This window comes from Mustela nivalis (genome assembly GCF_964662115.1).
Source record: "Mustela nivalis genome assembly, chromosome: 8".
Lineage (NCBI taxonomy): Eukaryota > Metazoa > Chordata > Mammalia > Carnivora > Mustelidae > Mustela > Mustela nivalis.
Window position 1 is genome coordinate 66,887,402 of NC_139027.1, and position 15,047 is coordinate 66,902,448.

At 41.2% G+C, this 15,047-nt stretch overlaps 1 protein-coding gene and 1 long non-coding RNA gene across 5 annotated transcripts in view; both read right to left on the reverse strand.

Moving 5' to 3' along the window:
• ACYP2 (acylphosphatase 2) overlaps positions 1 to 15,047 on the reverse strand; it is a 185,017-nt gene that overhangs the window by 136,012 nt on the left and 33,958 nt on the right. The window lies entirely within an intron of this gene.
• Positions 7,446 to 12,564, reverse strand: LOC309870976. Its single transcript, XR_014314917.1, has 2 exons — positions 12,348 to 12,564; positions 7,446 to 9,277 (listed from the first exon to the last, which is right to left on the reverse strand). It is a non-coding gene; the product is annotated as an uncharacterized lncRNA (long non-coding RNA).

The following is a 15,047-nucleotide window of genomic DNA, read 5'->3' on the forward strand; positions in this document are numbered from 1 at the left end:
ACTGTTCATACCAACGAATGACACTTTGCTACCTAGCTGCTCTTTTATCAAAAACAAGTTTTTACTGGTGAATTGATGACTTGTTCATTGGCATGACAAATGTTCAAAATTAATTATCATTGGCAAAATTAAAAGTATTCCAAGTATGTGGATTAGCTCATATGGCTTAGAAACACTCCTCTAGCTTTGCACAAATACAGTATAAAACAGTGACTTATAGCATGCCCTATTAGGGACAACAGGAAGGGTTTGATTCCTGTCGAATTACTATGAATTACTAGTTTCCTATGAATTACTAGTTTCAGAGGAGTAGTGACGGCATGATTTTATTTTCTTCCTCTGAGAATGTAATGTCCGTCTTTAATAAACTTTGCATATGACCTAAAGCCAAAGCACTTACAAGAACAGGGCACTGAAACTCCACCGGGTTTACAGAAAGTTTGAATGAACTGCTTTGGGCTACTTGCTGATGACTGCTCAATAAAAACCTGTATGTGTGCCTAAATTTTGCCCAAAACCTGCTGTTATTATTACTGACGGTAAGTCTGTGAGAATAATTAACCATACCAGCCCTCTGATAGCTATCATTACTCACCAGAAAGAACACAAGAGTCATGCATGTCTAAACTGACTAAGATAATTCACAACATGTATTCTATTAGCCAGGCCAAATCCAGGACATTGAAAGAGTGGATATTATTCTTATCCTTCTAGAACTATGTATTTATTCAGAATTAATTTACAAGAATATTTTCACAATCTATTTTTTTGGAGTACATATATTGATTTCTTCATGTAAAAATTCCTCCCTTTCATTCTACTTTACTAATCCATTCATTATAATAAACTGTAATAAGTGTTGGCTAATCAATGTTCTTCATCAGGGGTCAGGAAACTACAGCTTGAGGACAAGATCTGACCTGCCATGTTTGTATCTAGCCCACAAGCAAGAATGGTTTTCACAAATTAAAAAGGTTAAGGCTACAGCATTATTTATAATAGCCAAATTATGAAAGTAGCCCAAGCACCCATTGATAGATGAACAAAGAGGTGGTATCTCTCTCTCTCTCTCTCTCTCTCTCTCTCTCACACACACACACACACACACACACACTTTATAACAGACTATTACTCAGGGATATAAAAGAATGAAATCTTGCCATTTCCAACAACAAGGATGGATCTAATGCTATCAGAGAAAGACAAAACACTATGTGATTTGACTTCTATGTGGAATTTAAGAAATCAAGCAAATGAACAAAGGAGAAAAAAAAAGAGAGAGATAAGCCAGACAAACCATAAGTGACTCTTAATCTCACAAAACAAACTGAGGGTTGCTGGCGTGAGGGGAGTTGGAAGAATGGGGGTGGGGTTATGGACACTGGAGAGGGTATGTGCTATGGTGAGTGCTGTGAAGTGTGTAAACCTGGAGATTCACAAACCTGTACCCCGGGGGATAAAAATATATGTTTATAAAAAATAAAAAATTTATAAATAAATAAATTTTTTAAAAAGAGATAAGCCAATAAACAGACTCTTGACTACGAAGAACAAAATGATCATTCCTGAGGGGAGGTGAGTGGGGGATGAAATAGGTGATGGGGATTAAGAGTATACCTTTCATGACGAGAATGAAGAAATTTACAGAATTGTTGAATAACTATATTGTACATCAAAAACTAATATAACAGTATATGTTAACTATAGTAAAATTTAAAAATATGTATTATATTGGAAACCAAGTGCTTATTTTGACAATTTTATTAGAGCATATATTAAAAAATAAGTACATAAAGCTATCCCAATAAAAAAAGGTTAAGGGATGCCTGGGTGGCTCAGTGGGTTAAGGCCTCAGCCTTCAGCTCAGGTCATGATCCCAGGGTCCTCAGATTGAGCCCTGAATCAGGCTTTCTGCTCAGCAGGGAGCCTCCTTCCCCCTCTCTCTACCTACTTGTGATCTCTGTCAAATAAATAAATAAACTTTAAAAAAAAAAAGGTTAAGAAAAAAGACTAATAATCATGACACATAAAAATTACATGAAATTCAGATTTCACTGTTCATAAAGCTTTATCAGAACACAACTTCATTCATTTGCTTACCTATCATGTATGGCTGCTTTTGAACTATGAGAAAAAAGCTGAGAAGTTGTGATAGAGACTATTTGGCCGATGAAGCCTTAAATACATGTTATCTGGATCTTCACAGGGGGAAAAAAAAAAAAAAAGGCTGAATCCCTTCCCTTGATGATGGGGATATACCATTGACCCAGCCCAAATACAGACTCAATTCTCACGGAGCTAAGATTCTGGAAGGAGATAGAGAAAAACACGAAAATACCCAATGGCAGTAGTGCTGTGGTAAAAATAAGGCTAGGGTGACAGAGAGTGACACCAGGCCTACTCAGATAAAGTGTCCCACAAATCTCTCTGAGGAGGGGTGCTTGAATGGGGCACTGAACGACAAGGGGATAACCTTGTGAAGATGGGGACCCTCCAACCTTGCAGTATTGGAGGACCAAGAAGATGACCAACAGAACAGGTACATGGGCAACGGGGAAAAGGTGATAGAAAAGTGAATTGTACTTGTCATGCCTCTAGAGATTGTCAGGGACATTAACGATCTACCTGGAACTTGATGAGAGCAGCTGAAGAACCAATAGTGACCACCACTTGGCCAATGTCAAAGACATGGAGTCACAATGGCAGACAGGCTAAGAATTTGCACCATTTCCCTCCATTCACACTCCCAAAAGAGACAGCAACTCAACTGAAAATTACCCTTTTCCTTCCACTTTTCATCTCCAAGTGTTTGGAAAGGAAGTGAGCAACTTAGTAGACATCAATCAAGGTAATATGTAAGCCTTGCGACATGCCAGGTCCATGAGCTACCACCTACAGACAGATGAGCTGAGGGCTGACTGCAGTGCAGTTCCCCACCCCCTCCCCATTCTGGCTCATGGTTCCTAGGCCAGGAGTGGAAGCGGTCTTGGTCTCCACACCCATTCACCATCATGGGTTATACACACTGTCGGGTGTCGTGGATTTGGAGATGAAAGAAATTTAACCCAGCCCATCACTGCCATTGCTACAAATGTTTTCACAAATAAAAGCACATGATCATAGTCAAAAACATCAGTGTGAAAAGCCTTAATTAAAGCAGGACTTTTGTGTTATCCCTTCGCATGTATTTTTAAAAAGGACGGTTGGAGGAAATATGAATTTTTAAAACCTATTAGTACAAAGAACTCAACACCTTTTTAAAGAAAAACAAGCTTCTCAAAAGAGAAGAAATGTAATTAGAAATGTATTAAGGCCTAAAAAGCTGTTTTTAACTTGTTTCCTAAGAAACCAAAAATAGAATTGACAAGTCTAACTTCCAAAGAAGCTTAGATCTACTTAGTCTATTATTAAATTTTCCAATTCAGATTTTTAGAATCACTAACTTAAGGGGTGAAGAATTCTCTTACATGAAATAAAATTAAGTCCCCCCGTTAATTTTGTTTATAATTATCCTAACTCATGAAAACTGACCTTCACAAACAAAGAAACTACACTGTTGCTCTCCAGCAGGGTAATTACGTATTTAGCAACCACTAACACATTGCGATTCTTACATAACCACAAGTGACACCAAGAGAGTCTGCTCAATTTATGCAAAGAAAAATTCCTGGTAGCTAAAGTTACTTATTTTTTGTACATTCAGTCACCAGAAATGAAAACTCTCAAGAGATAGGAAACCATCAACTCATCCTTCGACAGGATTTTCTTTTTGTTTTAGATTTCATTTATTTATTTGAGAGAGAGAGTGTATGAGAGAACATGAGAGGGGAGAAAGTCAGAAGGAGAAGCAGACTCCCTGTGGAGCTGGGAGCCTGATGCAGGGCTCGACCCCAGGAGTCCAGGGCCATGACCTGAGCCAAAGCAGCTGCCCAACCAACTGAGCCACCCATGCGCCCCAGTATTTCCTAGTCTAATTGCTATCTTCAGTGCGAGGACACTTGTGACTGAAAACTGAGCTCCTGTGTCTTATAGTTCTTTTAAGTAGTTTTGTGGTACTGAAAGGGTCCCTATTTGGGGCTGGTACAGAGCAGACATGAAGGAAAAAAGCCAGCAGGAAACCTTGGGAATACAAGACCCACCCATAACCTTCAAAGCCAGCATACTCCGCCTCATGTAACTATTCCACTCCCCTCACTAACCAGCTACAGGAAGAGCAGCAGTCAGAGGTAGACCATGACTGCGTAACTATGTGCCATCCAAGGAGTTCAGGAACTTTAGACAAAATCAAGAGACCAAGAATATAAAAGATGTACCCTCCCTTCTGTGGCTTATTCAAATCTTAAACTGCCCTTCCCAAATCCCCTATTCGGAATCCCTGCTCTCAAGAATTTTCAAAATCTAGGGAGAGATGTGAATAGGCTTCCAACCATCAAAGAGATTATGTCTGGTCTATGGCCAAAAGTGTTTTGGGAGCACATAGGTGGCTCAGTCAGTGAGGCATCTGACTCTTGATTTCAGCTCATGATTTCGGGATCCTGAGATCAAGTACCGTGTTGGTCTCTGCCCTCAGCATGGAATCTGCTGCAGATTCTCTCTCTACCACTTCTACTCCCCCGACTTGTGTGTGCTCTCTTGCTCTCTCCCTCTCTAGAATAAAATCTTTAAAAAGTGTTTTAAATAAAATGTTAACTAGATCCAGGGGTCAAAGTTTGCCAATTGCATATAATGGACAATAAAATATCATTAAGTATCACCAAATTATAAAAAGGAGACAAAAACTGGAGCCCGATTCCTTCCTGGGGCTTCTTAGGAGAATGAAGAACAGTTGTACCCCCTCCCAGGCTTTAGAAAGGAAAAGAGGTGCCTAGGTGTCTCAGTCGGTTGAGCAACTCTATTTCAGCTCAGATCATGATCTCAAGGTCAGGAGATGGAACCCACAATGGGCTCTAGGCTCAGTGTGGAGTCTGCTTGAGATTCTCCCTCTCCTTCTGCCCCTTCCCCTGCCGCACTCTCACTTGGTCCTGCACTCACTCTCTAAAACAAATACATCAAGAAAGGAAGGGAGAGAGAAAGAAAGAGAAAAGGAAAAGGGAGGCAAGTTACAGGCACCTGCAAGGATGGCCTCTAAGCGCTCCCAAGTATATTCTTGGAGAGCAGACAACTCACCTAGCAGTAACCTGGAGATCTCAGAATATAAAAACTGACTGCTAATTCATACAATCCAAAGTCAGATACAGACACACTAGGGGGATGAGGAAAGCTAAGTGTGGTATAAGCAGTGTAACAGAGTTACATCCTCATCGATCATAATAAAACATCAATAGATTCATCTAGCATAGGAGAAAGTCAACAGAGATCTATGTACTTTATACTAAGTATACTTGAAGGGTATTATTTAGAAATTCAAAGGAACACCCAAAGAAATCATTAAAACTATTGCTGAGGAGCAGGATGGAATGGCTTGGAGAGGGAAGGCTACAGTTTGTTACTTTTAGCACTATTTCGCTTTTAAAACAAGGTCATTTTTTTAAATAAAAAAAAAAATCAGGGCACCTGGGTGGCTCAGTGGATTGGGGGCCTCTGCCCTCGGCTCATGATCCCAGGGTCCTGGGATTGAGCCCTGCATCGGGCTCTCTGCTCTGCAGGGAGCCTTCTTCTCCTTCTCTCTGGGCCTGACTCTCTGTCCACTTGTGATCTCTGTCTGTCAAATAAATAAAATCTTTAAAAACAAAACAAAACAAAATTAAAAACACACAAGGCAGAGTTTTCCTTAGGTAAGAAAAAACTATTAACTTTTGTGGGCCTTTCCTATGAACTGTTTGTAAAAAAATGTCTAGAGTGGGGCTCCTGTGTGGCTCAGTGGGTTAAGCCTCTGCCTTTGGCGCAGGTCGTAATCTCAGGGTCCTGGGATTGAGCCCCACATCGGGCTCTCTGCTGAGCAGGGAACCTGCTTCCCCACCCCTCCACCCCCACTTGCTGCTCTGCCTACTTGTGATCTCTCACTCAGTCAGATGAATAAATAAAATCTTTTTTAAAAAATGTCTAGGGTAACACAGATATAACTGGTAGACTACAGCTAGTTTGAAGTCAAAATCCTAGAGGTTGAATTTTTCTAGTAATTTTTCTGATATAACGGCCAGATAAAAGTAAGTGTTTGTTTAGGTCAGTGATGCCCATATTTTAGAAATGGAAGACTGGAGGGAGGGGCAGGGGTGGTACCTCAGGGGGTTAAATGTCTGCCTTCAACTCAGGTCATGATCCTGGGGTCCTGGGATTGAGTCCCACATCAGGCTCCCTACTCAGCGGGGAGCCTGCTTCTCTCTCTCCCTCTGCCTGCCACTCCCCCTGCTTGTATGCATGCTTGATCACACTCTGTCAAATAAATAAGAAAAAGAGAGAGAGAAAGAGAGAGAAAGAAATGGAAGGTTGGAGAGAGAAGGGAAAGGCTCTCATGGGCATGACCACAATTTTACAGAAACTAGTAAAAGCCAGGCAGACCCAACAAGTCGAGAATACCATAGAAGGACTGAAGAACTCAAGAACACAGTGACCATTTGGCATTAGCACAAATGACACTACACATGTTAATTGGCCCTGGAACAGTCATTGCTGACATTTCCGACTGAAGTGGTCCAGAAAAGGTTAACATCTATAAAACAGTTTCAACTTGGGGGGGGGCGTGAGGTAAATGGATGAATGTAATACACTTTAGTAGTCTACAAAGAAGAACATCGAAAATGTGTAGGTAAAAACAACAACAACAAAAAAAAAACCACCAACAACAACACACTACCTCTAACATCCCTAATTGGCTCTTTTGGCAATAAAATCAATTTTACAAATCCCACCAGGTTTAAAGGCATGGAAACTGGTGCCAAAAATAAAGTGAAACCCATGTTTCACCTTGGTTGCCCACTTTATATGCCATTTCATTGAATCCGTGCAATACAAATTTTGCCTTTGTCATCCCTAGCTCTCCAGAAAACTCCAATACTTAAACTTTTACTTCTAATGGTTATAAATACAGTCATACCACAACCAATGTATTATCTATAATAATCATATTCTCTAGTACTGATGTCTTATTATCCATGTTACATTTCCCAAGAGATGTTTTATATTCATTTTCAGTTCTTCTTTATTAAATGGAATTTCTTACTTTAATTCAACAATTACCATATGTATTTTTAAATAACTGCAGATATATAATAATTGATTCTATTACACCTGTCTAAATATTATTCTAGTAATATGTGTAAAGTTATATTATTAATGCTTCCCTTGGTAATATCCCATTACTTTTTATGGCCCCTAATTCACCATTCATGTTGCCTTTTTCCTTTATTGAATATTTTGGTGTAACAGATTTGACACAGTGGTTTTGTCTGGGGCATGTCTGTTGGCATAGAGCCAACAGCAAAGTACACATTTTGAGAGGTCTATACCAAAATATAGAAACACTTTATTCTGAATTACAGTAACACTAGGCGTGGGGAGATGGGATGGTGTGAGGCCCTGGGATGGTAAAGGAACCAGGAGAAGAGTTTCTGGTTTGCATATATTATGGTAAATTTTTTTAAATTAGCTTGTGGGGCACCCAGGCCTCCCAGTCGGGTAAGTGTCCAACTCTTGGTTTCGACCCAGGTTGAGGTCTCAGGGTCGTGAAATTGACCCCATTGAGCTCCATGCTCAATGCAGAGTCTGCTTAAGACGCTCTCTTCTTCTGCCTGTCCCACCTCCCCCACACATACTCTTTCTAAAATAAATAAATCTTTTTTAAAAATTGGCTTGTTATTAAGAACTTACCAAAATATTCCAGACCCAAAACAAGTATATCCGTACAGAATGACAACAGACCATTAGCCATTACTTTCTCTTTAGGTATCCCCTACACAACTCTCTCCCCACAGACTTCCTCATGACAGTCTGAAGCATTATAAATAAAGTTACAGACATCACAACACTTATACTCCAAATACTTCACTATACAGCTCTGAAAAACAAAGCCCTTTCCTATATAATCATGATGTTAATATCACAACTAACAAATTTAACATCAATTCCTTAATGTTCTTTTGTTCCCAGGCCATATTCAAATGTCTCCCAATAGTCCCTCAAGTATCCTTCACAGCTGGTTTATCCAAATCAAGAAAAAAAGAAAAATTAGTATTTTTTGACAGGAATCAGAAAGACCTTACAATTACAAAATCTAGAGGTAGGTGTTCATTATGCTATTCCCTCACTTCCTATTCATTTGAAAATATTTATAATCTAATGCTCAAAATAAGTACATATTATGTTTTTACATAGTTGTCTATATGCATGAAAGAGAAGGTTCTCAATCATGTTACTGGGCCTTATCCTGTTCAATATGGTCATCAATTACTTGGACAATGATAATAGAAAAAGCTTTGTCAAATTTGCCAGTTGATGAGCTGGGAGAAATAATGGAGGTGCTGGACACCTGAATCAAGGCCCAAAAACATTTTAACTAAATATAACAAGGATTGGTGAAAGGAGTGGTGATATATTGGATATATTTTTATGTTCAGCGAAAGCTGGAAGCAGAAAGACAACAGATGTAGTAATGAGGAAGGGACCTAAGGACTGCCTTCTAGCTTTTGTGATGGCTACAACAAATGAAAGCTGTTGGAAGCATTTAAAAAAGGTGGGGGGATCCTTTATCAAGAGGGGCCACTGCCCTTCCCTGCCTGTGAGCTGTTTGTCAGCTTCACATTATAATGGATACGGGGTTGATCAATGTCCAACTAAGAAATAGAACAAAGAGGTGGGATGAAAGGCAGAAGTACAAAAGCCAAACTGCTGTAAAAATCCCGCGGGTCTGTGGTTCCAGAACACCTCAAGGTGAGAAGTGAGGCAGCCTACCGACTTTGCTGGTGAGAACTCAGTGCCACTCAGGCATCTAACTCAGGCACTTGGCCCAGCCCACCGTCCGAGATTCCCTAGCTCGGCGTTGGGCAGATGTCACAAGGACAGAAGTATCAGCCAATCTGGAGATGAGGACATGTTTGAGCAATAAAATACCAAAGTACCAGAATGCTGTGACCTCAGCATATAGAAGTGACAAGGGAAGCAGGAGGGTCTCAGTTTCTGAGAAGGGTGAAGTCCTGTACACAGCCCCCAGGACCCTTTGGGGTCAAATTCTCGTCTTGCTTCATCCTATATACATCTTCTTTGTTCCTTTGTCCATCTTCCCTGAGCCTTTGAGGGCAGAGACTCCATGACTCAGCTTTGTATCCAGAGTTCCATCCTCTCCCTGGTTGATACAACAATAGAAACATCATGGAATGAACATACACTTACCTACAGGAAACAGGCAAGCATCAGTGCCTCCTATCATGTATGGAAGATTTTACATAATATTCTGGACGCTCTCAAGGCACTATCGCAGCCATAGAGAAAATACCCTTGAGTCTCCTTGGAACGGAGACTGCACCCACATTAAAAAACAAACAAACAAACATAAAACAAATGAGACACCACTGGTTAAAGCTCCCATTTTGCTATGTGACTCTCTGAGCTAAAATGCACAGCCGCAAACAGAGTTCACACTAGCATGCTTTGGTGTAGTAAGGCACTGTATCTTCTTCACTGACTCAAAACCCTTATAAGGGTTCCAGGGATTTTTGGAGAGCTAATCTGCAACTGGCCATTAATTGTCAATAAGGAGCCACCTAGATTTCCTGCCAGAATATCCCAGTCCAAGTGCATTGGCTTTCCCCTGGGGTAGAAGAGGGAAGGAGACTCTTTGAAACTCTGCTTCAGAGTGCTCTACTCATACCAAGACAGACACCCCCCACCCCAGCCTGAAGCACCTGTGATCAGATCAGACACAGCTTTGTAAAGCATCTTATCAGGGACAGGGCTTGGTGATACTAGTCATTATTTTCAAGTGCAGTTTCCTTCTGCCTCAAGTTCTAAAGGACTTCTGCTGTCTCTAAAGTGCAAGAGAGAGAAGACCAGGAAAGACAGAATGTGTGTGTCCTACTAGATCACTTCTCAGGCTCCTTCTAGATTTAAAATTTTAATATGATTGCTTTCAAAGTACAACCTAACATCTTGGGAATTTGTAACTGGCAGGATGCAAAAACATACTCATCATAGCACAAAGTAAGGCAGAGCACCATAAAAGGAGATATAAAACCCACAAGATAAATTTGAGTATAATAAGCTATAAATCTCAAACCATACAGAAAGGCAATATTACTTAACCCACCTAGTCTGCACAGTGTCTTCAAGAGGTTTACATGTCAGATAGGTTGTTTGCCAAAAGGAGGACCTCAAAAGGATAGACATGGGGGCCCAAAATCCCTAGTTGCCACTTATATTAATTTATCTTAACTTTTTAACCCACTTGTATTTTTGGCTTAGATTGCTCCTTTGCCTAATCTCTTCCTCATATTTCCTGCAGCATTCTCTCTGGCCTACTGCCAAGGCCACCCAATGGAATCCAAAGTGTTTCTGCCTCCAGTCTTTGCCATTTCAATTCTTCCTGAACATTTCCTTAATGACTTTTTCTAAGTCTTCATGACTGGGTCATTCACACACACCCTGCCCCCCACCAAAGCCTTCTTCAATAGCTCCTTGGTACACAAGGAATTTAAGGCAAAACTCCAAAGTCTGGCAGTTAAATCCTTACCAATCAGGCTCTATCTCCCCTTCACAAAGTCCCCAAAACAAGAAGTCTAACCTCTGTGGTCTGAGCTATTCCTCTGCCCCCATGTACACCAAAGATTCACTCCTGGAAGCCACACCTTGGCCCATGCCACCTTGTGTTTTATGGAATCCCCCTTTTTTCATTCTCCTCTAAATATCCCAATTCTTCCCACCCCCAGAGCCCAGATTCCCCACTTTTAACCTCCTCAGCCAATAGCTATCCTTTGGTCTTTGAGGTTCAACCACACTTCTTTACCATTTGACAGAATGTTCCCTATATTGGTAATTAGCTTATACATGTATAGGTTTTATTGCCTCAGGTAGATTGTCATCTCCAAGGTCAAGCACTTTAGCTTTTTAAATTTTTTTTCTTAAGTGCCCGTTGCAATGCTTCCCATGCCAGGGGCTCAGTAAGTATGGAGCAATGACTGATTCCCAGCACTTGTAAACCACTTTTCTTTGGTTGAGATTCTTTTGCCTACAAACACCAAACTTCAGAATTGTCTCCCTACCTTTATCATGCCATGAATGAAGGAGTTTCCTCAATTAAAAAAATAATGCAATGCACAGCATGCTTATTGTTTAGCATAGAGGGTCTCAGAGACAGATTCTGGCAAACAATACCCTCTTGTAGCATTTAACAAGGGTGAGTCACTTTAGACAAGACAGCGTTATATTCTAGAAATACCTTCTTCACACTGTGACGGATAAGGGAAAACACAATGACTTTAGGCATACTAAACCAAAAGTAGATCTTGATAAATCATAGATGACTCCCATATGTGGGCATGAGTATAGTCAATATCCTAGTCAATGTCCTCCCTACTCAAAATCTAATCCATGGACAAGAAAAACACACATCAGTTGGGAGCTTGTTAGAAATACAGAGTCACAGGCTCCACCTCAAACTTATTCGGTAAGAATTCTGCCTTTTAACAAAATCCCAAAGTGATTTTAAAAGCACTTGAGAACCTTAAATGAGCACAGCTAATTGTACAGGAGTTTTTGGAAGTAGGCATCAATGAGTATGGAATTTTCTCATCTTTTCAAAATACCTTATACCAGGGGCTCACATAGGTCGGACACTACCCACAGGGTTTCTGGTTCGGTAGGTCTTAGGTGGGAACAAAGAACAGGCGTTTCTAACAAGCTTCCAGGTAATGCCAGTGGTGATGCTGCTGGTCCAGAAACCACAACCACTAGGTTGCACCATCCCAAAACAACACGCTGCCTATTCTAGAAATTTTGCTTCAAGCGTACTTCCAGCAGAAGGGAGAATACTGAGCTAGTTAACGGGTAAGAGAAAAGAAGTGGCAGCAAAATATTTCCTTTTTGTTACAGGAAGGTAGTTGTTAACACGCCTTTGTACACAATGGGGTAAAAACAGCTGAAGAAGTTACTATAGCAACAGCTGTGTTCACCACAGTCTTTCTCCACCGACAAAAGGAATCCCACCTTACGTCAATTCTATTTCAACACAGAATCATCAGAAACAAAAACCATGGAAAACATCCCATTCATTAAATACTACAGGTAACAATACAGATTTGAAAATGACTCTGAGCTCTGGATTTGGATTCTTTGGGCAAGCAATGAAACAGAAGTGTAAGCATTTATCAGTGTGGCTCTAAAACAAGAAAAGGAGAACTGAGAAATGTTGTAATACTTACTAATTTTTTAACGTCTTTTTAAGAAGAATCCCAAACACCTTTTCTGAAACAAAGACTCTCAAAATTATAACTAGAACAATACACATATAAACCAAAGAGCTCCACCTAGAGTTTGCAAACACGTTTTCGTTACCTGAACACACAAATGACAAAGCACTATTTACCAGTATCTATACACTACTTTTCACTGATGTTGAAAAAATATTTTTACAACACCTTTATAGAAAGAGTAATTTCCTCAAGTGTGAGGTAATGTTAGCTAAGAGGAGAAAATAATTTTTTTATAAACCTGTCTGTAAACTTTTTTTCCAATAATTTGGCAGCTTTGTCACTGTGACAGATTTAAAAACCAGTCTCCTAAAAGCAATTTATTAAAAAGTGGGAATAGTGTCCATCACCGCACAGAGAAGACAGTTTTAAAAATGGACTCTGGGGGCATCTGGGTGGCTCAGTTGGTTAAGCACCTGAATGTTTGAATTTGGGTCCCACCATGATCTCAGGGTTGTAAGATCCAGGCATGCAGAGTCTACTTAAGATTCTCACCTCCCTTTCCTTCTGCTCTCCCTACCCACTCTTGAGCTCTAGAAAGAAAGAAGGGAGGGGAAGAAAAGGGGGAAGAGATGGGGGAAGAAAAGAGGAAAGAAAAGCACTCTCACCTGAACTTGTTTTATGACCTTGAGCAAGAGGATTTCCAGCCCTCAGGTTTCTCATCAATAGGGGTTCTGCAAGTTTAGTTCTCAGCCCTGGCTGCACACTAGAATCCTCGGGGAGCAACAGAGATTGACGAGTGTCTGGTTCCCACCCCCAGAGATTTTTATTTAATTGCTCCAATGTGGGGCCCAACCTCACTGACAATTTAAAAAAAAAAAAAAAAAAAAAAAGCTGCACAGATGATTCTGCCATGCAGACTGGTTGCATCAGACCAAATGCTCAAGCTCTTCATCTCAGGTGTCTGCGGCTCGAGGTAGTGGCTCTCAAAGACTAGGTGCTTGAGAGTCACCTGAAGGGCTTGTTCCAACAGACTGCTGGAGTCGCCCCGGGGATTCTGATTCAGTGGCGGCGCATGAATTTCCATTTCTAACAAACTGCCACATAGTGTTGATGTTATGGGGCTCGGATCATACTTGGAGGATTACTGTTCTAGATGAGGACCTCAAAATGACATTCTCCAAATTCCCCCAAATTACCCTTACTCTACCATAACAAACCCCAGTTAGATACTGTTAATGAGCCTCCCGGACTCCAATCGCTCTCTCACCAGTTCCTACACCACAGTACCAACACGTTTACTATGCTAACCCCCAAATCCTATGGTCACTCCCTTGCCTGACACTCTCCAGCAACTCCCCAGTGCTAATACAGGGAGAGGACAAATTACCATGACATTCAAGGTTTCTCAGAGTTTAACCCCAAACCACTTTGCTAGCTTCAATTTCTGCTAATCCCCAAAACACACAATGGAGGCTCTTTCAGCTCAATATTCCTTTCTCCTGGAATGTCCTTATTCTCCATTCTTTTCCTGACATACATGTCACCATGCAGCATACCAGGTACCGTGCTAGGCACTGAGAAATCAAGGAAGAACAGGACATACAATTCTTTCCTGTAAGGAGCCTAGAGGGGTGTGATGGCCATTGTTGAACAGTGAACCCAACACATGATAATTATCCCTTCTCACTGTATTGTATGAGAGTGTGTGTGTGTGTGTGTGTGTGTGTATCCATACTTTTTTAACTTTCTGTATATTATGTTTTGACGTCTTAAAAAACCTTCTGGCTGGCGGAGGGGAAAGTGGAGACTGCCTCTCCTGGGGACTAACCAATTCTTCCAAGTAGCAGAGTTCAGCCTTGAGTATACCTTTAATACACAAACAAAACAATCCAGAGCCCTACCCCTTCCTCTCTCACACCTGTGAATCCAGGGCCAGGTACCCAGCAACTAAAACCCAAAGCCCTCTGGAATCCTTCAAACTACACAATCCTTAACTGTTCATCACGCCCTGTCTTGCCTTTCCCTTGGAAACCCTGACGCAGGCTCTAGCCTAACCTTCCCTTTGCTCCCTCCTGACCGTGCTGGTGTTTTCCCCTGTGACCCTGTGTGGCAGGCCAACTCCACCATCTCAAAGAGCTCAAGTATAATACTTTTTTCCGAAGCTGCTGTCTCCTCCTGTAGCCGCAGCAGACTGACCATCTCATAAAAAAACACAAAACACTTACCTTCTGCACCAGGTGCTGGAAAAGCTGGTCACAGGTACGGATGACCAGTAGCACAAACAAGAAAGTGTGCTGCAGGCTTCTGGGAAAGTTTGCTTCCAAGACATGAACAATAGACCCAGAGCTGTCCCTTCCTTCAGCCTTGAATGTGGGTGAGACTAGGAGTGGGGGCAGTCATTTTATAACCAGAAGGAAAGATCAAGAGAATCCTTCACAACAAACAGCTGATGCGGATAGTAAGACAATTACCTCCAACGTGCTCTGGTCTCCAGCCTCCTTCACATCTGCGAAGAACCAACCCTTCTCTGTCTGAGCCACTTGTTTATCAGGTTTCCTGTTCCTTACAGCAGCTGAAAGCATTCTCTTGGGGTACAGATGGTAGATAGTAAGCAAGTAATTCTCCCTAACAGCTGTAGTATGCAGAAGCATAGTATGTAGAAGCAGAGCATGCGCTGAGAGGGTCTAACAGGGTGGGTGGGAATCATCA